The 25,193-nt window shown below is 35.8% G+C and overlaps 1 protein-coding gene and 1 non-coding gene across 5 annotated transcripts in view; one reads left to right on the top strand and one right to left on the bottom strand.

Moving 5' to 3' along the window:
* pdm3 (pou domain motif 3) overlaps positions 1 to 25,193 on the bottom strand; it is a 1,106,201-nt gene that overhangs the window by 880,541 nt on the left and 200,467 nt on the right. The gene's annotated exons all lie outside the window — the stretch shown is intronic.
* On the top strand, positions 9,797 to 9,868 carry TRNAK-UUU (transfer RNA lysine (anticodon UUU)). The gene has a single exon. It is a non-coding gene; the product is annotated as a tRNA-Lys (tRNA).

Raw genomic sequence — 25,193 nt, 5'->3', positions numbered from 1 at the left:
ATCTGACAGTACCTCCGTGCTGGAAGCGGGAGTTTGTTGACATTGAAGTCCGGTCGCTTAGCCACGTGCAAAGACACAAGTCCCCAAGTTCCGAGCTTTGATTATAACATTATTAAGATAATAATTAAATTTTAAGGAAGTAGTTTTCCGTCAGAAGGAAATGACAAAAGTTTTGGATTGATTAATTATCATTCCATTTTCAACAGGCCATAGTATAATTGAATTGATATCATTTTGAAGAATTTGACAATCAGCCAAACTATTAATTTTACGAAAGATTTTAAGGTCATCCGCAAATAAAAGGCAACTAGAAATGACTCCATTACTTAAGTCATTTATAAATAATACAAATAAGAGAGGCCTCAACGTAGACCCTTGAGGAACTCCACATGAAATGAGATGAAACCGAGAGAGAATTTCTAGTCGAACAAAAGACTGTCTATCTGTTAAATAATTTTCATACCAATTCACTAGTTAGTGGAGAGACAAAAATTACTTTACAGTAGCGTGCAAATTAATCCGAACAACGTAATTACTTATGCAAAAACACTGAAACGGAATAAAAAAAGGATCTAAGACATACCTCAGTAATCTATGTGGCCTCCCTTGTTCCTAATAACAGCTCTGAGACGATTTGGCATGGATTCCACTAATTTCCCCACAAATATTCTTCATTTCTTCATCGCGAAACCATACACCAATGAGGGCAGAAATCATCTTCTCCTTTGTAGAACAATCCATTTTTTGCATTCTTCTTTTGCAAATTGACCACAAGTTCTCAATGGGGTTGATGTCGGGTGAGTTGCCTGGCCAGGGGAGTACCTGAATATTCTTCATGTTGAAGAATTCTGTAGTTTTTCGAGACGTATGGCATGGTGCCAGGTCTTGTTGGAACACACCTCTGCCATCCGGAAATGATTTTTGCAGCTGGGGTACGATTCTGGTTTCCAATAAGTGAATATGTTTGTCAGAATTCATCATTCCCTTGATAGTTATTAATGCTCCAGGCCCTTCATGTGTAAAACAACCCCAAAACATTACTTTAGGGGGGTATTTGGGTGCTTGTTGGAGATGAGCTGCTGTTACTTTTTCGGATCCTTTCCGTGCGTAAGAAACACGGTGGCCGTGGACCTCGAAATGAGACTCATCGGAAAAAAGTACTGTACATTCTTCCTGTCATTCACTGTCCAGTGTTGATGTAATTTTTCCCACATTAAGCGTTTTCTGCACATAACAGGGGTTAGCAGTTGCTTCTTAATAGGCTTACGAGCCCTTCGTTCAGCTTCCAAAAGCCTACGCCGCACTGTTGTGACGTGAATATTCGCCCCAGTGGTAGCCATAAACTCGCGGGTTAAGTCGGCAGCAGTTAGTCTAGGATTTAATTTACTTTTCCTGACAATTAAACCATCATCTGCAGGTGAAGTCTTCCTTTTCCGGCCACAGTTTCCTTTTTTCTGGGGTGTGATGGATCCAGTCTCCCTGTATCGTTTTATGATCGAATTAACAGTAGCCAAACCGATGTGACATTCTGCAGCAATTTGCCTCTGTGTCATAGAAGAATGCTCTGCTAATGTTATAATTTTAGACCGTTTTCGTGGAGTTGTATCCATTTGTGAAGACGACAGAATGTACACAGGATTGCAGTATTAAGTCTTCAACACAACTGAAATGCTTATAAGTACAAAACGACAGGCAAAATGTCACATATTATAAAAAAATAATAACGACAGACCTTCAACAATGGAATTACACGTACTACAGATGTCAATTAAAGCGGTATGAGCAGCTGTGAGGCCAACAATGACAGAAAATGTAAAAATATGTCGTGTTCGGATTAATTTGCACGCTACTGTATTTAAGAAAATTTTGTGAGGAACAACATCAAAATGTTTTGCTAAAATCAAAATAAATTGAGTCAATTTTATCTTGAATGTCGATTAAAGGCATAAGCAGCTTGAGATAGGAAACTAAATTAGTAGTAGTAGATTTACCTTTAGTAAAACCATGTGGTTGAATTGATCTTATTTTTGACATAAAATGAAATGTGTTTGTGAATAAATTTTTAAGAAATTCAGAAAAAATTGTCAAGGATAGAAAAGAGTGTATAATTAGTAAAACTGTTTTTATTACCACTTTAAAAACAGGAATAATAGATGCTTCCTTCCAAAGTAAAGGATAAATTCCTGTTTTTGAACTAAGATTGAATAAAAAAAGTTAAAACAGGTATGACAATATTAAGGCATCCCTTAATTATAAAACTAGGAATGCTATCAGTACCTTTACATTTACTAGGTTTCAGATTTTTAATGGCTTTAGTTACATCATCGATTGCAATTTTAGGTAGAGGTAAACAGTCAGTAATATTAGATCCGTAAGTAATGAAATATTGGAGTTATAATTTTGTTGAACAGGTTTAAATTGACTAGCAAATGCATTAACAACTTCATTTTGATCCGTGATATGAATCCCATTTAATAACAATTCAGTGGGATAATGACTGGTTTTTACGAAAAGGAGCAACATATTTCCAAAATGTATTTGGTTCATTCTTTAAATCATCATCAATCGATTGCAACCAATTAAATTTGTCTAATTTAATCATAGCTTAGACTTGTTTTCTAAAATTAGAAAAAAACTGATAATTATGATCAGTTTTATATTTTTTGTAATTTTATGTGCTTTATTTTTTATCTTAAGTTGACATAATTTGTTTGAAAACCATTTAGGATAGTGCGACTTTTTAACAAAGGTGACAGGGACAGCAAGAGATATAATTAGCATTGTTTATAATTTGAGACAAGAAATTTGTGGCAGTATGTACGTCAATATCCCCACGGCATGGCGCATCCTCAGGTTGCGGATCGAGGAGACGGCCTCCAGATATGGAGGGTAGCTGCGAATATATTGAATAAGCAGTCGCGGACAGCCGATGAGGGGTGGCCCTCCAGCTTGGGGGTTGGGCGAAGGGCTAACAACTAATCACCATAAAAAAACAGCCTTTTACGAAACCTCAAAATAAGCCTCGGAATGGGACTGATTCTCTGGCACGACCACAGCAAAGGAATAAGGTTATGAGATTTGGTACGTGGAACGTAACTATTCTTTATAGAACAGAAGGGGTAACATTAGTAGCAAAGAACTAGCTAGATATAGAACAGACTTTGTGGGAGTACAAGAGATTAGGTTAGATGGGAATGGCATAACAAATAGGAGATTGCTCGTTGTATTATGGGGAAGGAAACTATAATCGCTTCTCCAAATGGATTGACACACAACCAAATAGATCACATCTTGATAGATAAAAGAAGACATACTAGTATAGTAGATATTCGAACCTTCAGGGGGGCAGACTTTAATTCTGACCATTATTTGGTAATTGGAGTACTAAGAGAAAGACTATCAGTAGCCAAGAGAGTAGAGCAACAAGTTAATATTAGAAGATTCAATATTCTGAAATTAAAGACGAGGGAACTAAGCAAAATTATCAGGTCGAAATTTCAAATAGGTTTGACGTATTAGCAAGTTCCGACGAAGATGAGGAAGAGTTAGATGTTAATAGCATGTGGGAAAATATCAGAGATAATATCAAAATTGCAGCTGAACAGAGCATAGGTTATTATGGAACTAAGAAAACGAAACCGTGGTTTGATGATTGTTGCATGGTAGTAGAAAGAAGGAAACAAGCAAAATTGAAATTCTTACAGGATCCAGTTGAGGCGAATAGAGATAATTATTTCAATGAAAGACGGGAAGCAAATCGTACACTCAGGAATAAAAAGAGAGATTACTTGAAGGAAAAACTGAATGAGGTAGAAACAAATAGTGAGAATAAAAACATTCGAGATTTATATAAGGGTATAAAGGAATTTAAAAACGGATATCAGGCAAGGGTAAACGTGATCAAGGATGAGAATGGTGACTTGCTTGCAGACTCTCATTCAATCCTGAACAGATGGATAAAAACTATTTTGGATGCCTCCCCATAACTCCGCCTATGTAATAATAATAATAATAATAATAATAATAATAATAATAATAATAATTTATTTATTTATTTATTTATTTATTTATTTATTTATTTGATGTGCTGTACAACAGCCAGTGGCCAATTACAGTTCAGCACAAATATAACAAAAAACATAAAACAAAAATAATTATTACACATAAATATAATTACAATTAATTACAATAATGACGATGAATGGATAACTAAGAATACCATGAGACAATGTTAATTGAGTATAATGCCTAAAAGAATACATAAATGATAAATCGTTGCCAAGAGCAAACAAAGTCTATACATTGAAGGGATCGAATTCGCAGCCATGCATTGTTGGCATTTTTAATGCATCTGGAGACTGGTGAAAGAAATTTCGAATTTCTAATATAGAAAAGTTTGTGGGCTCTCATATCTTTTGTTGGAATACGTAAGGTAATATTGTTTAAGAAAGAGTCACAGGATATATCACCTTTGAGGACTTTACAAAAGAACAGATAATCTAGCTCATGGCGTCTAGCATATAGATTTTGACAATTAAAATATTCACATTTTCTCCCATAACTATACCCGGAATTAATGGGCAGAAATCTGAATGAACATAAGGATATGAATTTTCTTTGTATATTTTCTAATTTAGCCGAGTCCGTAGTTGTAATCGAGTTCCAAACTACAGATGCATATTCGAGTTTCGATCGCACCAATGTATATTATAGCATTAAGAGAGAATCGGGCGTGGAAAAAGAATAAGTTATTGACCGTATTATTCCTAGCATTCTGATTGCGTGATTGTAAATGTAATCAACGTGACTATGAAAATACAATTTACTGTCAAAGAATATTCCCAAAGCTTTTACGCAATCCGTTCTGTTAATTAGTACATTATTTAGATAATAATTAAATTTCAGTGAAGAAGTTTTTCTAGAAAAGGTTATTACATTAGTTTTGGATACGTTAATTTTCATACCATTGTCTTCCGACCATTTAGCGACTGAATTAATGTCACATTGAAGTGATTGACAGTCAGTACTACTTTTGATTGTACGAAAAATTTTTAAATCGTCTGCAAATAACAAACAGTCAGAACTTATTCTTTTACATATATCATCTATGAATATAATAAATAGGAGAGGTCCTAAAGTAGATCCCTGCGGGACTCCGCAATTTATATTATAAGAATAAGAGTGTATATTAAACAGTCTTGCACATGAAACTCTATTACTTAATAATAATAATAATAATAATAATAATAATAATAATAATAATAATAATAATAATAATAATGTCATATTTACCTAGGATATAAGTACAGTGAAATCTGGGTTGTACGTACAGGTAGCTGAAGGGAATGATTTAAATTTCGCAGAACTCAGAACTACTGTATGTATTAATAGGATTTGAATATAAGATAATTTTCAAATGACTAGAAATCAGTTTAACAGAACAGAAAAAGGGGTGGGATCACTTAAGGATTCTTTTAACGTGTCCAAATGTGTTTACCAATAGAAAGTGACTAGAATTGTCATGGTTAATATGAACCCACTACATTTATTATGAAAACTGGAGTGAAAATTTACAACATTTGGCACTTCCAATGTTAATGTATGGACTCTAAAAACATCTGATAAATCAAGAATTAGAGCGGCTGAAATGAAGTTCATGAGAAAAACTGCGTAATGTATTTTGTTAGATCACAAGACTAATGAAGGAATTTTAAATGAACTACAGTAGAGCGTCTCGTTTAGGCACAGTGAAAACGTAAACCAAGTGCAGGTAAAGTGTGGGGGGTGGATGGGCCGAACGGTAAACACGAGGGATGCACAAAGTTTGTTACAACAATATGGTGGAGCATTAATTGAAATTATATTTTCCAAAAAGACACAAAACAAAAGAACACAAATTGGATAACGATATAATATACACATTTTAACAAACAAGCAATTGTAACGTTGAAATAATTCAATATAACAAATCAAATTTGCTACTTATATGATGTTACGAATTCCATTCTCTGTATGACTAACATAATATCACCGTCTTCTGTGGCCGAATTAACAAAACTACAGTATATTGGTCTGAAGTGACAGCACTATTTTCTAAACATAATAACTATCCCTTCTGAAAGTTCAATTTATTCAGGTACACCTTGAAAAAGGAATGGCTAATTCTAAGTCCTTTGTATAGTATTAATGAATTTATTGAGTGTGAGAAGGATGCTTCTTTTTAATGAATACATAACTGACGATGTCATTTTCAATTTCTTATGTACTGATCTCTGGCAAATAAAGTATATTATTATTATTATTATTATTATTATTATTATCCAGACGACTTCTATTCTCTTGTGGGGCATAGTGTGAAAAAGTATCAGGTTAGTAATCAGCTTTTCTTTTTTTTTTTTTTAGTTGGTTATTTAACGACGCTGGAGTATAAGGGTACAGTGCATCAGTTATTCATAGATTTCAAAAAGGCATATCACTCGGTTAAGAGAAAAGTTTTACATGATATTCTTATTGAATTTGGTATTCCCAAGAAACTAGTTCGATTAATTAAAATGTGTCTCAGTGAAACGTACAGCAGAGTCCGTATAGGTCAGTTTCTGTCAGATGCGTTTCCAATTCACTGTGGGCTAAAGCAAGGAGATGCACTATCACCTCTACTTTTTAACTTTGCTCTAGAATATGCCATTAGGAAAGTCCAGGATAACAGAGAGGGTATGGAATTGAACGGGTTACATCAGCTGCTTGTCTATGCGGATTACGTGAATATGTTAGGAGAAAATACACAAACGATTAGGGAAAACACGGAAATTTTACTTGAAACAAGTAAAGAGATAGGTTTGGAAGCAAATCCTGAAAAGATAAAGTATATGATTATGTCTCGTGACAAGAATATTGTACGAAATGGAAATATAAAAATTGGAAATTTATCCTTTGAAGAGGAGGAAAAATTCAAATACCTGGGAGCAACAGTAACAAATATAAATGATACTCGGGAGGAAATTAAACGCAGACTAAATATTGAAAATGCCTGTTATTATTCGGTTGAGAAGCTTTTATCATCCAGTCTGTTGTCAAAAAATCTGAAAGTTAGAATTTATAAAACAGTTATATTACCGGTTGTTCTTTATGGTTGTGAAACTTGGACTCTCACTTTGAGAGAGGAACATAGGTTAAGTGTGTTTGAGAATAAAGTGCTTAGGAAAATATTTGGGGCTAAGAGGGATGAAGTTACAGGAGAATGGAGAAAGTTACACAATACAGAACTGCAAGCATTGTATTCTTCACCTGACATAATTAGTAACATCAAATCCAGACGTTTGAGATGGGCAGGGCATGTAGCATGTATGGGCGAATCCAGAAATGCATATACAGTGTTAGTTGGGAGGCCGGAGGGAAAAAGACCTTTGGGGGGCCGAGACGTAGATGGGAGGATAATATTAAAATGGATTTGAGGGAGGTGGGATATGATGATAGAGACTGGATTAATCTTGCTGAGGAAAGGGACCGATGGCGGGCTTATGTGAGGGCGGCAATGAACTTCCGGGTTCCTTAAAAGCCAATAAGTAAGTAAACAAGTATCAACTACTAGGTTATTTAGCGTCGATGAGATTGGTGATAGCGAGATGATATTTGATGAGATGAGGCCGAGGATTCGCCATAGATTACCTGGCATTCACATTACGGTTGGGGAAAACCTCAGAAAAACTCAACCAGGTAATCAGCACTAGCGGGAATCGAACCCGCGCCCGAACGCAACTTCAAACCGGCAGGCAAGCGCCTTAACCGGCTGAGCCACGCCGATGGCTGCTTTTGTGTTGCAACTATGAAAAGTCAGGCTAAAAACAGACGTCAGAGACTGCAAGAATATATTAGCTAGAGTTGCCAAAGTTCTCCCTATGTTACCCACATTTTGTCCAGTCTTCCGTCTCAGTAGCCCTAATTGATAGGCTAGAAATATTTTTTCCTGTAATTCATAAAGTCCTATTTATGTATTTTATATATTTGTTTATCTATTCATTAACTGAATTTTATCGTAAAGTTTCCGTATCATTGAAAGTCTATCGTTCCCGAGTTACTGCCAATATTTTCCGTTCCTATTCTCAGATTTTTTTATATGTTTTATGTTGGCAACCTCGAAACTTCCGTTTCCGAATAGACGGGCTGAAAGCCGAACCGTTTGCCAGAGGAGGGTGGCTGTTCGTTGTGGTGTAGGAGCAAAGGAATTCATGTACAGATTGGAAAAAAGTGTTACGTTTTGTGACGAACATTCCGATTCCCATGTTTTCAATTAGTAACAAGTAGACGTGCCTCAATTATTCACGCTGAATTAATAATTACTATAAATTTCAACTTGCTCGTAGACAGATTTTCAAACGTGTAACAAAATGAATTAAAATATTTGAATGACTGCAAAGCAAATAGTAAGTATTAATAGTGTTACGAGGCCATGAAGGTTGACTAATTAAATATTTCAAGCACAATCATTGTCCAAATCTAGTCTTTCAGGTGAAGCTCCCTGTAAAGCAGATTTGAATAATTTCAAGGGAAAAATTCTTCCGGGGCCGGGTATCGATCCCGGGACCTCTGGTTGAACGTACCAGCGCTCTACCACTGAGCTACCCGGGAACTCCACCCGGCACCGTCTCAACTTTTCCCTTTATATCCACACAACTCGCGTGGGCTGACGAAACACCAGAGACCCACATCGAGTGCACACAATCTCTGTGAATTGTGGTTTTCTCTAACGTACACAGTGACGTATATATTATGCAAATCTAGTCTTTCAGGTGAAGCTCCCTGTAAAGCAGATTTGAATAATTTCAAGGGAAAAATTCTTCCGGGGCCGGGTATCGATCCCGGGACCTCTGGTTGAACGTACCACCGCTCTACCACTGAGCTACCCGGGAACTCCACCCGGCACCGTCTCAACTTTTCCCTTTATATCCACACAACTCGCGTGGGCTGACGAAACACCAGAGACCCACAACGAGTGCACACAATCTCTGTGAATTGTGGTTTTCTCTAACGTACACAGTGACGTATATATTATGCAAATCTAGTCTTTCAGGTGAAGCTCCCTGTAAAGCAGATTTGAATAATTTCAAGGGAAAAATTGTTCCGAGGCCGGATATCGATCCCGGGACCTCTGGTTGAACGTACCACCGCTCTACCACTGAGCTACCCGGGAACTCCACCCGACACCGTCTCAACTTTTCCCTTTATATCCACACAACTCGCGTGGGCTGACGAAACGCCAGAGACCCACAACGAGTGCACACAATCTCTGTGAATTGTGGTTTTCTGTAACGTACACAGTGACGTATATATTATGCAAATCTAGTCTTTCAGGTGAAGCTCCCTGTAAAGCAGATTTGAATAATTTCAAGGGAAAAATTGTTCCGAGGCCGGATATCGATCCCGGGACCTCTGGTTGAACGTACCACCGCTCTACCACTGAGCTACCCGGGAACTCCACCCGGCACCGTCTCAACTTTTCCCTTTATATCCACACAACTCGCGTGGGCTGACGAAACGCCAGAGACCCACAACGAGTGCACACAATCTCTGTGAATTGTGGTTTTCTGTTAACGTACATAGTAACGTGTATATTATGCAAATCTAGTATTTCAGGTGAAGCTCTCTGTAAAGCAGATTTGAATAATTTGAAGGGAAAAATTGTTCCGGGGCCGGGTATCGAGAGAGATTGTGTGCACTCGATGTGGGTCTCTGGCGTTTCGTCAGCCCACGCGAGTTGTGTGGATATAAAGGGAAAAGTTGAGACGGTGTCGGGTGGAGTTCCCGGGTAGCTCAGTGGTAGAGCACTGGTACTTTCAACCAGAGGTCCCGGGATCGATACCCGGCCCCGGAACAATTTTTCCCTTGAAATTATACAATCATTGTCATTAATTTTGAATCTGTTTTGTAAAAGAGTTTTCAATATGTAAATTTTCCTAAATTAATACAAAGCAAGTGGTATTAACAGTGCTAGTTACTTTTGTGTTCAATACAAGCCACTCGTTATCTCGTGAAACCAACTTGCGCTTGAGGGAAAGAAGAAAGTGGACTGGGAAACTTCCCTCGTTCGCTATGCTTCAACTTGCAGCTGTCTAGCAAACAAACTCCACCACAAGGCTCATACTATAAGCTACGGCATAGCGCGCGCATGCATTTGATATATATATATAGGCCTAACATACAGGGCCATAACTACAGACTGGCTGGACTAGAAAATGTCCAGAGACCTTCAGGATGAAGGAAACCCATCCGCTACAGCTGCTTTCGTAATAAAAATAATAATAGTAATAATAATAATAATAATAATAATAATAATTTATTTATTTATTATTAATATTTGTGTGCTGAACAACAGCCAGAGGCCAATTATAGTTCAGCACAATACACAAACAGAAGATACAAAGGTGCAAAACAAATAAATAATATCTTAAATAAACAAAAACATACATAAATAAAATTGAGAACAAGAACATTAAAAACTAATAATCAAAACGAAACTAAACCTTAAAGGGATCTAAATTGTGCCCATGCAAATTGGCATATTTTATGTATCTACAGACTGCAGAAAGTGATTTAGAATTTCTATTATAAAAATTTTTTTGAAATCTTAAATCTTTTGTAGAAATACCAAGGCTGATGTTGTTTATGATAGACTCACAATCAATATCACCATTGATAACTTTGCAAAGAAATTGATAATCAAGATTTTGACGTCTAGAATAAATGCTACAACAACAACAACAACAACAACAACAACAATAATAATAATAATAATAATAATAATAATAATAATAATAATAACAGAGGCTTTTAAGGAACCCGCAGGTTCATTACCGCCCTCACATAAGCCCGCCATCGGTCCCTATCCTGTGCAAGATTAATCCAGTCTCTACCACCATACCCCACCTCACTCAAAGCCATTTTATATTATCCTCCCATCCAAGTCTCGGCCTCCCCAAAAGTCTTTTTCCCTCCGGCCTCCCAACTAACACTCTATATGCATTTCTGGATTCACCCATACATCAGTGGCGTCTGATTGACTGAGGCAAGTGAGGCCGGGCCTCAGTCACTTGGCTTAAATGAAATCAAATTTTGTGTTTTTATATAATGGATTAGTTATTTGAATGAAGCATATATCGCTGTAGAAGTATTTGAAAACTTTGTGATGTAGATAGACCTGTTTTACAGTAAAATTTGTTCCTGAGGCCAGGATCGCTCGTGCCGGGTTTGGTTTCTGCATTTCGTGTGTCTTCGCGGGCTTTTGAGGTTGCGCTAAAAAAACGTTGTAGCTGAGGCACAATTCGTCTGGCCTGGTCAGGTTTCACTCCTCCCATCCATGGGCCGGCCTCAAGGGTAGAGTGGGGTGGGAATAGCAATGGTGACTTGTTTTCCTAAATAGGCCATAAATAACAAAAATTCCAGCTCTTTGGCAGGCAGAGACCCACACTATGCTCTCCCCTTATGTCTCAGTTAATGACTTAAGCGAGGGTGTTGTACTATTGTACTTCGTAGTACAGTAGTGAATCTGGGCCAATGTTGTTATGTATTTCGAGAAAATATAAACAGAAACAAATGAGAGAAATAATGCTGGTGCAGTTAATTCATTGTTAGAGTGTCCTTTTTCGAGAAGAAATAATATTGAAAGAAAGGAAGTTTTAAATAGAGAGAGAGCCTACCGAGATACAACATCGCTGACAATTTTTCTGACAGATAATCTTAAAACACGAGTTTCTATTGAATCCTGGTATGGGCAACATAAATGGTTAAGTGGTAATGTGGTGCAAAATAAACTTCTCTGTTAGCCTTGTTTGTTGCTGTCAAAGGAAAAAAATAAAAAGAAAAGAAAGAAAGGGGAATTTCAACACATAATATGGGTTGCTTCATCACACTGAAACGGTCGACCTGGTTGGCGAGTTGGTATAGCGCTGGCCTTCTATGCTCAAGATTGCGGGTTCGATCCCGGACCAGGTCGATGGCATTTAAGTGTGCTTAAATGCGACAGGCTCATGTCAGTAGATTTACTGGCATGTAAAAGAACTCCTGCGGGACAAAATTCCGGCACATCCGGCAACGCTGATATAACCTCTGCAGTTGCGAGCGTCGTTAAATAAAACATAACATTTTAACATCACTGAAACTCCCAGCATAACAGCTTATTTGGTGAATGAAATTATTATTTGTCATTAATAGTAATAATAATAATAATAATAATAATAATAATAATAATACGGTAATAATGATATTAATAATATAATAACAATAATAATTAATATCATAAATAAACATTTCCTATCGGAGGCACTCAAACTAGTTGCATCTGGCCTCACCGAGGATTTCGATCACCGGCCGCTACTGCCATACATGCTACATGCCCTGCCCATCTAAAACATCTGGACTTAATATTCCTAATTAATAATAATAATATACTACTACTACTACTAATAATAATAATAATAATAATAATAATAATAATGATAGTTGTATTCTTCACCTGACATAATTAGGAACTTAAAATCCAGACGTTTGAGATGGGCAGGGCATGTAGCACGTATGGGCGAATCCAGAAATGCATATAGAGTGTTAGTTGGGAGACCGGAGGTAAAAAGACCTTTAGGGAGGCCGAGACGTAGATGGGAGGATAATGATAAAATGGATTTGAGGGAGGTGGGGTATGATGATAGGCCTAGAGACTGGATTAATCTTGTACAGGATAGGGACCAATGGCGGGCTTATGTGAGGGCGGCAATGAACCTTCGGGTTCCTTAAAAGCCATTTGTAAGTAAGTATGATAATAATAATAATAATAATAATAATAATAATAATAATATACTAATAATAATAATAATAATATTATACTAATAATAATAATAATGATAAGAATAATAATGATAAGAATAATAATGATAAGAATAATAATGATAATAATAATGATAATAATAATATACTAATAATAATAATAATAATAATAATAATATTATACTAATAATAATAATCTACTACTAATAATAATAATAATAATAATAATAATAATAATAATAATAATAATAATAATGATTATAATAATAAAAATAATGATAATAATAGTATACTAATAATAATAATATACTACTACTATTACTACTACTACCACTAATTTATTTATTTTTATTTATTTATTTCGAATATTAATGTGCAAAACAACAGCATAAAGCCTATTACAGTTTAGCACAAATAAAAAAAAAACAAAATAGACAAATGATTATGAGAATGAATGACAGAAATGGCAGTGAGATGAAATACAATCAATATAATGGTCAACATCAGCCATTCATCAAATAAAACAAAATAAATCTAACAAATAATAAAAGATATTAAATAACAAGTAAGGAATATCATGCATAAGTAAAATCAAATCAGATCTTGCGAATTGGCACTTTTAATACACCTGGCTATTGGAGAATAATAATAATAATAATAATAATAATAATAATAATAATAATAATAATAATAATAATAATATACTAATAAAAGTAATAATTTTGCATTTTATTGTTTTTGTGTTTGTTGCAAGAGCATTCACAACATTAAATACGAGGGCTGTCCATAAAGTAACGTCCGTTTTAATATAGCCTACAGTAAGGTCCGAAAGTCTTGTCACCTCCCCTTGTTTGTATGTTGACGTGCATCCGTTTCGAACATGTCATAGCAGATGTGTGACAATGGTTGATACTTTACGTTCCAGCTTGTTTAGTGATCCAGAACATCAGTATGGCACCATCATTGTCTCGGCGCCATGTCCTGTGTGGAATTTTCCGCAGCAAAGGCGTGTGATTTCCCTTTGGGGAATAATTAAGCAGCATGTCTCGAAACATCGATCCCGGACAATTGGACATTTGAAGCAAGCTGTTAGGGAGGCATTCAGGGAAATCACTCCGCACATCAACATACAAATAAGGGGGTGACAAGACTTTCGGACCTTACTGTAGCATGAGAAGTAGTGGGGGATGAACAGGTCGTGCTGTACTCGATAGAGTTAGAAAGTATTTATCGAACACTAATACCACTGTTATTATTCAGTTGAGAAGCTTTTATCATCCAGTCTGCTGTCAAAAAATCTGAAAGTTAGAATTTATAAAACAGTTATATTACCGGTTGTTCTGTATGGTTGTGAAACTTGGACTCTCACTTTGACAGAGGAACAGAATCTAAGGGTGTTTGAGAATAAGGTGCTTAGGAAAATATTTGGGGCTAAGCGGGATGAAGTTACAGGAGAATGGAGAAAGTTACACAACACAGAACTGCACGCATTGTATTCTTCACCTGACATAATTAGGAACATTAAATCTAGACGTTTGAGATGGGCAGGACATGTGGCACGTATGGGCGAATCCAGAAATGCACACAGAGTGTTATTTGGGAGGCCGGAGGGAGAAAGACCTTTAGGGAGGCCGAGACGTAAATGGGAAGATAATATTAAAATGGATTTGAGGGAGGTGGGATATGATGATAGAGAATGGATTAATCTTGCTCAGGAGAGGGACCAATGGCGGGCTTATGTGAGGGCGGCAATGAACCTGCGGGTTCCTTAAAAGCCAGTAAGTAGGTAAATAAGTAAGTAAGTAATATCACTGTATCAAGAAAACAGAAAGAAATCGGCTGAGTCACTGGTTAAAAAGAAACTGTTTACCAAAGGATGCACTGGAAGGAATGGTGAACAGGGGAAAAGTTCAAGAGCAGAAGAAGATATCAGATGATAAAGGACATTAAGATACGGATCTATGCGGGGAAGAGGAGAAAAGCGGAATAGGGAGAAGATTGGAGAATGCTGGGTTTGCAGCGAACCCTTCGGCAGAAAACAATGACTGAATGAATGAAATAAAATAATGAATGAATTAATTAATTTACTCGTATAGGCCACCGGCGTGGCTCAGTCGGTTAAGGCGCTTACCTGCTGGTCTGAAGTTGCGTTCGGGCGCGGGTTCGATCCCCGCTTGGGCTGATTACCTGGTTTGGTTTTTTCCGAGGTTTTCCCCATCCTTAATGTGAATGCAAGGTACTCTATGGCGAATCCTCGGCCTCATCTCGCTATCACCAATCTCATCGACGCTAAATAACCTAGTAGTTGATACAGCGTCGTTAAATAACCAACTAAAAAAAATTTACTCGTATAAAATGGAAATAAACGGTAAAATAATGAATCACATTGCAGCTACGGCTGAACCACGCATCCGTTCACTGCGGATGTTTACAAAATCTGCAGGAAAGCCTTAAGGCTGGTTCACAATAAACCGGGAACGGAAACGGCAACGAGAACGAGAACGGAAATATTGTTAAAATAAATGTATTTACATATGAGGATTCACAATTAACTATTGTGAACGTTCACATTTAAACATATTTATTTTAACAATATTTCCGTTCTCGTTCTCGTTGCCATTTCCGTTTCCGGTTTATTGTGAACCAGCCTGTATTCCACTCTCGCTCTCGGACTGTCAGGCTGAAGTACGCCGCTCTGCAAAGTTGGGCACTGGGAACTTCTACAAGGTCTTATATGTATATTTTTTATTTCTGAATGAAAAAGACTAAAATGTACAGTATCTTAAATTATATACAATGAAGGAGACAATATAACAAAGCCACAAGTGACTGAGGATTAGTTCAATAACTTTTATCCATGTTGAATCTTGCGTACACTACTTTTAACACTTGAATATAAATAATTGATTAAATGGCGATCTTACTCGTGTTAATTATGTAAGCATGTGCTGCTTACAGCTGTTTCGGTGCTATTCGACACCATCCTCAGAGCCTACTAGATCTCGACGCTATCTCAACATCGCTGTCTGTTGTGTGGGTGCGTTCGTGTGATGAAGAGTTGTGTCAAATAGTTTGTGTGTTCTGAAATTGATCTGTGTGTTGAGAATATGACTGGGGTGTGTTTTGGTGTGTCTGTATATTTCATATTGTTCTAGTGTGTTGAGTTTTTGGTTTTTGGGTTGTATGTGTAGGATTTCCATGTCTGCATTTATGTTATTGTATGTGAGGTTAGCATTAGTTACGTGTTCGGCATATGTAGATGTATTGTGTCCTCTGGTTATTGCTTTAATGTGTTCTTTGTATCGAGTTTGGAATGATCTGCCTGTCTGTCCAATGTAGAAACTGTCGCAACTATTGCATGTGAGATTGTATACGCCTGTGTGGTTGTGTTTATTTGTTTGTGTGTTGAGATGTCTTTGTAGTGTGTTTTCTGTTCTGTATGCTATGTTGTATTTCTGTTTTCTGAATGAGGATGCGATCTTGTGTGTGTTTTTGTTTTCGTATATTAGTGTGATGTATTTCTTGTGTTCTTGTGTTTGTGTTGTGTTTGTTGAGTTTTTGTTTTGTCTTCCTTATGATGTTGTTTATTAAGTTTTCCGTTTTCTTGTGCTATGTATTTGATTGTGTTCACTTCTTCATTGTAGTGTTGTTGGCTCATGGGTATTTTGAGTAATCTGTGTACCATTGTCCTGAATTCAGCATTTTTGTGTTGTGGGACATCTAATCACCCCACACAATTAACATATAACACATAGTTAACATGTGTAAGATCGCCATTTAATCAATTATTTTTTTTATTTTAGTACGTTATTTTACGACGCTTTATCAACATCTAAATTTATTTAGCGTCTGAATGATATGAAGGTGATAATGCCGGTGAAATGAGTCCGGGGTCCAGAACCGAAAGTTACCCAGCATTTGCTCATACATTGGGTTGAGGGAAAACCCCGGAAAAAACTTCAACCAGGTAACTTGCCCCGACCGGGAATCGAACCCGGGCCACCTGGTTTCGCGGCCAGACGCGCTAACCGTTGCTCCACAGGTGTGGACTATCAATTATTAATAACTTTTATTTTAGAGGTAGAGTATTAATATTATTTAGAAATGAATATAAACTAGATAATTGCAGGAAAGGAGTTGTTAGTATTAAACGATGAAGTGATAATGGATGGAATGAAGTGCCGCATCTAAGAAAGAAAGACGAGCAGGAATAGGCCTACCGCCATGCGACGCAAGCGAGGGACATGGGGGCAGTCCAGTCCAAGTGAAGCAAGTCATGTCAATCCACACTGTCTGTCTTGCCTACGTTCATTTATATTTCCGGCTTCCGCGGATAAAGAAAATGTATAATTTACTCAGGTTTCCTACAGTTTACCACACCGGCAATCTTACATTATCATTTTCAGACTAGATCCACATATTTTTCTTGCATAGGCCTACATTGTAAATACATAAATAATTCTACATTGGCGTAGCCGATTTTAACAAAAAATAAAAAAAACAAACAGCATGAAAACTTGAACAGTTACAGCAGTGAGATTCGTGGTGGAGGTTAGTTTGTTAGCGGTATGCAATATCAACTGAATAGGTCAATTCTCCACTTTTCCAATTCAGATTCCTTTCAGTTATAAGCCCTTTTCTCTGGTATAGTTTTTTGTAAAAATATGGGCTACATATTTCTTTCCTTCCTTTCTCCTTTTTGTTCTCTTTATCAGCCCATGATTTTATTGTCATTGCCTTTTTATCGTGAATTTTATTTAATTTTCGTATTTCTTTTCTTTTTTATTATTATTTTACTACATTCCATTTTGATATATTCTTCCTTACGTTTTCCATATTAACCATTTGTACTAAATGAGTTGCTTTTACTATATTCCAATGTATTTTACTTTCTTTTTTCTATTATTGTATTATTTTCATGTTGTTTAGTGTCGATTTTATTATGCTATTATTATTATTATTATTATTATTATTATTATTATTATTATTATTATTATTATTATTATTATTATTATAGTATTTTTTGTAATATGTTAGTATTCTGTTCTTTAACTTTTTGTTAAATTGTAACTGCTTGTATACTTTGTGACCTGGTAGAGTGTAAGAGAAGGCCCTATGGCCTTAACTCTGCCAGTATAAATAAAGAATTATTATTATTATTATTATTATTATTATTATTATTATTATTATTATTATTATAAAAAAGTCGAGGCAATTAGACAGTCTGTTAAAATTTCACAGTAAGTACAAAGCTACAAAAATTCTACAATAAAGCAAACACGTTGGATCTGTACAAAGAATACACAATTAATACAAATCATACACACACTCATATAGACTATATTATGGTCTTAACTCCAGCACAGTATGTTTTTCTTGGTACAGGACATATAGTAGGTATTTAACATTGCCATAAGGAACTGATGTATAAAAATAATGAAGAAATAATTTGAATAATTTCGAGGGAAAAATTGATCCGGAGCCGGGTATCGAACCCGGGACCTTTGGTTTAACGTACCAACGCTCTACCACTGAGCTACTCGGGAACTCTAACCGACACCGATCCAATTTTTCCCTCTATATCCACAGACCTCAAAGTGGGCTGACAACAGTCAAGCAACCAACTTCGAGTGCACACTAACTCCGTGTGACTTAAATTGTGGTTTTCTGTTAACGTTAAACCAAAGGTCCCGGGTTCGATACCCGGCTCCGGAACAATTTTTCCCTCGAAAATATTCAAATCAGCTTTACAGGGAGTTATACCTGAAAATCTTGATTTGCATAATACACGTCACTGTTCGTTAACAGAAAACCACAATTTAAGTCACACGGAGTTAGTGTGCACTCGAAGTTGGTTGCTTGACGGTTGTCAGCCCACTTTGAGGTCTGTGGATATAGAGGGAAAAATTGGATCGGTGTCGGTTAGAGTTCCCGAGTAGCTCAGTGGTAGAGCGTTGGTACGTTAAACCAAAGGTCCCGGATTCGATACCCGGCTCTGGAACAATTTTTCCCTCGAAATTATTCAAATCAGCTTTACAGGGAGTTATACCTGAAAATCTTGATTTGAAGAAATAATTTAATCAGTTCGCCATGTTTTGAAATTATCAGGCATTGACAATTTGTAAAACTAGGGAACACTGTTTATGATTAGTGAGTCTAATCCTGACCTTTTGAGGGTGTTAACGGTGTTTGAGAATAAGGTGCTTAGGAAAATATTTGGGGCTAAGAGGGATGAAGTTACAGGAGAATGGAGAAAGTTACACAACACAGAACTGCACGCATTGTATTCTTCACCTGACGTAATTAGGAACATTAAATCCAGACGTTTGAGATGGGCAGGGCATGTAGCACGTATGGGCGAATCCAGAAATGCATACAGAGTGTTAGTTAGGAGGCCGGAGGGAAAAAGACCTTTAGGGAGGCTGAGACGTAGATGGGAAGATAATATTAAAATGGATTTGAGGGAGGTGGGATATGATGATAGAGAATGGGTTAATTTTGCTCAGGATAGGGACCAATGGCGGGCTTATGTGAGGGCGGCAATGAACCTCCGGGTTCCTTAAAAGCCAGTAAGTAAGTAAGTATAGTTATCCAAGGAGTCTATATTTTGAAAAATAGTCTCCTCTTTTCTTAGTAGTTATACTAGTAACTTTTTATTAATTTTGTTAGAAGGGGCTTAGCCCTACATATATCTTTTATTTCGTGTTATTGCTAGATTAAGGCACAAAACAATATCGTGCAACAGTTCTGCAGACAAAAATGCAGACCGTAGGATCGGTTTAATTGTAACATTGAATTTGCATGAACTGTTCCAGGTAAGACAGTGTGAATCAGCACTGATACTAATCTTTAGTTGCCAAGGTTACTCATTACAACGATTTCAGCACGTCTTATGGCCAAGTTCAGGTTTCTAGATTACCAAGAATGTTCTTACCTTTGTCCAGATGTACTGCGAATTCCTCAGTCACGTGTGTCCGTCCTAGCGCCAAGGACAACTTATGACTAAGGCGTTTTCTTTTCGAGTTGTCATTAAATTAGTTTGAACACAAGGTAAAGTACATTGAAGGGTTAACAATTTTCACAGTATTGAATATGAATCCCTCTACAATATGAAAGTAATTAACATAACGTATAACATGCACATACCGTTAAATTTAATTCCAAACGGGAAGAGGGTGGTACAGGTGCACGGTTCAAGAAAAACATCAAATAATGCGATATGATCTGAAACGAGAAATCGGATGCTTTAGCAAAGAAGGGCAGCGCTGCTACTTACAGACCTGTTACTAAATCTACGTATTACTCTGTGAAGAGATTTATTAAATCTACATACTTAGACTTCAACAAACAAAATTTGATAACACAATCTCAAGGAAAAAAAATGGGACTCTCTGCATCATAATCCACAGTTAATTCCCGATTTACCACGAAAATCGTCTGTAGCTGCATTTAGATTGGCAACAGGCCATGATTGTTTGGCCAAACACCTGCATAGAATTGGAATATATCAGTCCCCTAACTGCCCATTGTGCAACTCAAACCAAGAAATGGATTCGGAACACCTCAAAATCTGTGCTTCAGTGGCTGGTCATGATAATATCTTTGAAAAATATTGGAGTGCAAGAGGTCAAATGACTTTATTGTCAAACGCCTGGCATTAGAAAATAACAACAACATAAGCGATCTGAAAAGTGTACTAAATTATTAAGCTGTTACGAACTTTTTTACAGAAAATCTACGCGAAAAGAAAAAAAAAAACACAGACACGGTTCCACTTTGATATCAAATTAACGTATTTATTAATTCATGCTACTTTTCATCCAATTTGTAAGAATTATTGAGAATTGTACATTTTTACTGCAGTAACGGATAAAAATTTCGATATGATCGTAAGTTATTCACGAATTCAAAATTTAATATTTCAGTAAATTAGAATCTAGTCTTAGTCTTCTGTACGTTACAAGATGGAAGGAAATGACGTCATACACAATTTATTTTTTTAAATAACATATCGAACAGCAACCGTCCACACCTGTGGAGTAACAGTCAGCGCGTCTGGCCAGGTGGCCCGGGTTCGAATCCCGGTCGGGGCAAGTTAGCTGGTTGAGGTTTCTTCCGGGGTTTTTCCTCAATCCAATACAAGCAAATGCTGGGTAACTTTCGGTGCTGGACCCCGGACTCATTTCACCGGCATTATCACCTTCATTTCATTAAGACGCTAAATAACCCAGATGTTGATACAGCGTCGTAAAATAACCCAATAAAATAAAAACAGCAACCTCGTATGTCAAAAAAATAAACAAAATGAGCCTTCACATTACCCCTATCAAAATAATGTTCCCAAACTTCTAACACATCTTCTGTTAAGGCATGGACACAAAGTTTACAAGAAGACAATGGAATACCTATTTCGTCAGATATTTCTTCGTTAGCAAGATATTAAAATGTTTCTTTCGCTCTCCCGAAAAATTGAGTATCTTGACATAAGAGGATGCTGTTCAACATCATCAATACAATAATTTTCAGTCATGAAAGTTACAGAGCTACGGCATCGCTAAATGTTGAAAATAACGCTCTTCAATTTTCAATTACATAACTCCGATAAAAGTTAGACTTTGTAGATTTAATTCGCCTCTGATAACACAGGCATATGTTACACTTCATGTTTCACAGGATACTATATGAAAGAATGATACTTTTCCAATAGACGCTTGAATCTTTCAAATCCAAGTTAGAAAATTATCTTATGACGAGTTGCCAAACTAACTTACTATTATGACAAGTGTTGTATTGCATGTTTCCACGTATTCACATTTTTTTTTTATGTTCTAGTGATATTTAACTTATTTTATATTTTTGTTTTCATATTTTCCGTTAATAGTATATCTATAATGTGATAAGTTGAGCTATATATAATCATAATTTTCCTTACTGTGTGTACTTAAAAATATTGTATTCATTGTATGCTTTGTACTGCACTATTTTATTATTATTATTATTATTATTATCATCATCAATAATTATCTTATTTTTTTATATTTTGTATGTCTCATTTATTTTGACCTGCTGTTCACATTTTATTATGCTTTTTCCTTTCTTTCTGTATGTTATATATTATATCTGATTTCTACTTACTTGTTGTTTACATTTTATTATTATTATTATTATTATCTTATTCAGTTTTGTGTGTAAAATTGTAGTGTACTTTGTAAATTTGTAGTGTGTTTTGTAACGCAGTTTTACTCCTGGTTGAGTGTTAGAGAAAGCCGTATGGCCTTAACTCTGCCAGGTTAAATAAATTATTATTATTATTATTATTATTATTATTATTATTACTATATGACTACTGAGTTGCTACATAAAAATTATCTGTAAGTTAAAGACTTGTTGGCTTAATATGGGACATTACAAATGTTAGAACATAATACTTATCACTGATAATTTGGTAATGAAATTAGGACCTAAGATTTTGCGTATTTAATTCTTATTTCAGTTGGAGTCTTTCCAGGAAATAATACGCTAAATAATTCTGGCATGTCGCTATGTCAGGTAAGTTAATCGTTAAAGAATATGAAGTGTTATTTCTTTATAGGCCCTAGTATTTGAACACGTTATAGTGTAACGTGTAAAATGAAAGCACACGAAGATTATATCTGCAGGAATTGAGTCAAATAAAGCCAGTTCCCTTCAATTTTAAGCTACGTTTATTCTTTAAAAATTGGAATGAGTAAACAAAATGCTTTAAAAACGCGACTTCAAGGAACACTGTCTTGGAACAAGTGACGGAGCTGCGACGTGTGCCGTCAACCCCTCGTTGCCATCTGCAATATCTTAGCAACCACGAAATTCATTTAAGGCCATGTGCTACCCACGAGCCACTCGTTACGGCGGGCAAGATCTCCAGCCAATACATTTAGTATGCTAGCCTATAGCATAAAATAATAATTGGATGCATATTCATGTTACTGTTTGCGCGCATTCATGCACATGGGACTGGAAGGGTGCGTATTGTTTCACACTGGCGCTTAGCATGTGACTGTAAAACACTGTAATGACTCTATTCCGACTTCCTTTCAGTAGGCCTATTTGCTGTTAGCTTGGAAACAAATATAACAACACCGAGATTCGATTCTCAGCAGACTGGCAAGATTTCTGCTGTATAACACAGCCGCGTCTATTTCTCCATGTTTCATCGCTCCATTTCTCTTGTCATTACAGACTCCAAGTAGTCTTTGTCGCTTAAGAAGCGTCATTAAAACAAATATAACTTTATTTTTCAGCATATGTACCACAATTCATGTTTCCATAATTCTAAAATCTTTTAAGGGGAGGCAGAGGTGAAATTTTCGAACAAAACTGAAGAAAAAATGAAAATTTGGTTTTTTCCAATTTTATTATCTTTATTTTGATATTCCGATGTTAGTTTTTGATTTTGTGCCCTTAAAAGTATGAAATTAAAACCAAGATAACTGTACTACTATATTATTCCCATAATAAACTAATACTTATCATTATTTATATACCTTCTCTGAACATATAAATAAAAAGAAATATTGAAAATTTCTTACAATATGGTGCATGGAGCATTTTACATCAAACGATATAAAGTTTTATAAAATTATTAATATTTACAGAACTACTGTACTTGGAAAGTTGAAACTTGGTATGTCCATTACTAATAACATACTTAGTATCCATGACCAATTTCAAACAAATCGGATAAATTTTGTGGATTTTGAAATATTCACCTCTGCCTCCCCTTAAGTAATAGACAACGGATGTCATATTTATCGGAAAAAATGGATTTCTATCTACACCAATACATTATTAATATTTCGTTTACGAAAAATATAAATAGACTTTAAACAGGTGCTTTTATTACGACATAGGCCTATATATTGATCTGAGATTAATTTCCAGACAAGAAAATTAATACATACATCTTGATTACACAACTTTTAACAATGTATCACTTCGGAATATGTACTCAACATACCAATGAACCAACAGGATTACAACGAAGAACTAAACACAATCAAATACATAGCACAAGAAAACGGATACAACTCCAACATAATAGACAACATAATACGTAAGACAAAACAAAACCACAAAAAAAAAAACAGAAGAATACAACACAAACACAAGAACACAAAAAATACATCACACTAACATACGAAAACAAACACACACATAAAATTGAAACCTCATTCAAGAAATTAAATTACAACATCGCATACAGAACAAATAACACTCTTAAAAAACATCTGAACACACAAACAACACAAACAAACAAATACAACCACACAGGCGTATACAAACTCAAATGTAACACCTGCAACAACTTCTACATAGGACAGATCATTTCAAACACGTTACAAAGAACACATCACAGCCATAACAAAATTACAAAACACCTCCACATATGCAGAACACATAAAAAATGCCACCCACAGAGACATCAACTCAGACATGGAAATACTGCACATCCAACCAAAAAGCCAGAAACTCAACACACTAGAACAATATGAAATATACAGACACACAAAAATACACCCCAACGATATTCTCAACACACAACTCAATTTCAAAACACATACACTCTTTGACTCTACACTTCGAACGTACCCCCGCCAAGACCAACAACGACCAGTTCTGAAGATAACCCAAAATAGGTCGAACCAAGTTAACAAGGTCCGTTAAAATTTAACACAAGAAAGTTCTTATCATATATATTCCGAAGAAAATTAAACTAAAGAAAATTTTGGCTTTATATCAGTGTCATTACATAAGCAGATCGAATTGAGGATTAAAATATGAAAAACAAAAGAAGATGTATACAGTTTCTAATGAAATGTTTTATAAAGACATCAATACTTGGAAGTCTGTAAATTGTGGCGGAGACATGTAGCAAAGGGGTTAACGCAAGTTCAAAGGTAAGAATATATGAAAACGTCAGAAAGTATTTTGCAAAGAAGTCGCGAATTTGTGTATTCTTGTTTGTCACGTTATAATGAAAGAACATGCTTATTTCTGAAGTGAATATTTTAATAGAAAGACAAATATAAACGAAAAATGCATATATTTTTCGTTTATATTTATCTTTCTGTTTCATAGCTCCAAAAATGTATTTAAAAATAAGCTTAAGGACTTTACTAATAGACGGTAGTATATTATACATACTACTTAAAGGGTTTAATTGATATCTTGTTATTTGAAGTGTTCTATCAGTGAGGAAGTGTGAAGTCTATTGTGTAAGTGAAGTGTGTTGGTGTCAGTGAAGTGGCTGTGCAAAGTATTTGAACAGTGAAATGCTTAGAAGTGTTAGTGAAATCAGGTAGAATCAGTGCAGTGAGTGAGTTGACAGCGAAATAAATGTAGTG

Source organism: Periplaneta americana, chromosome 13 (assembly GCF_040183065.1).
Source record: "Periplaneta americana isolate PAMFEO1 chromosome 13, P.americana_PAMFEO1_priV1, whole genome shotgun sequence".
NCBI lineage: Eukaryota > Metazoa > Arthropoda > Insecta > Blattodea > Blattidae > Periplaneta > Periplaneta americana.
This window is presented reverse-complemented; position numbering and strand designations above follow the sequence as displayed.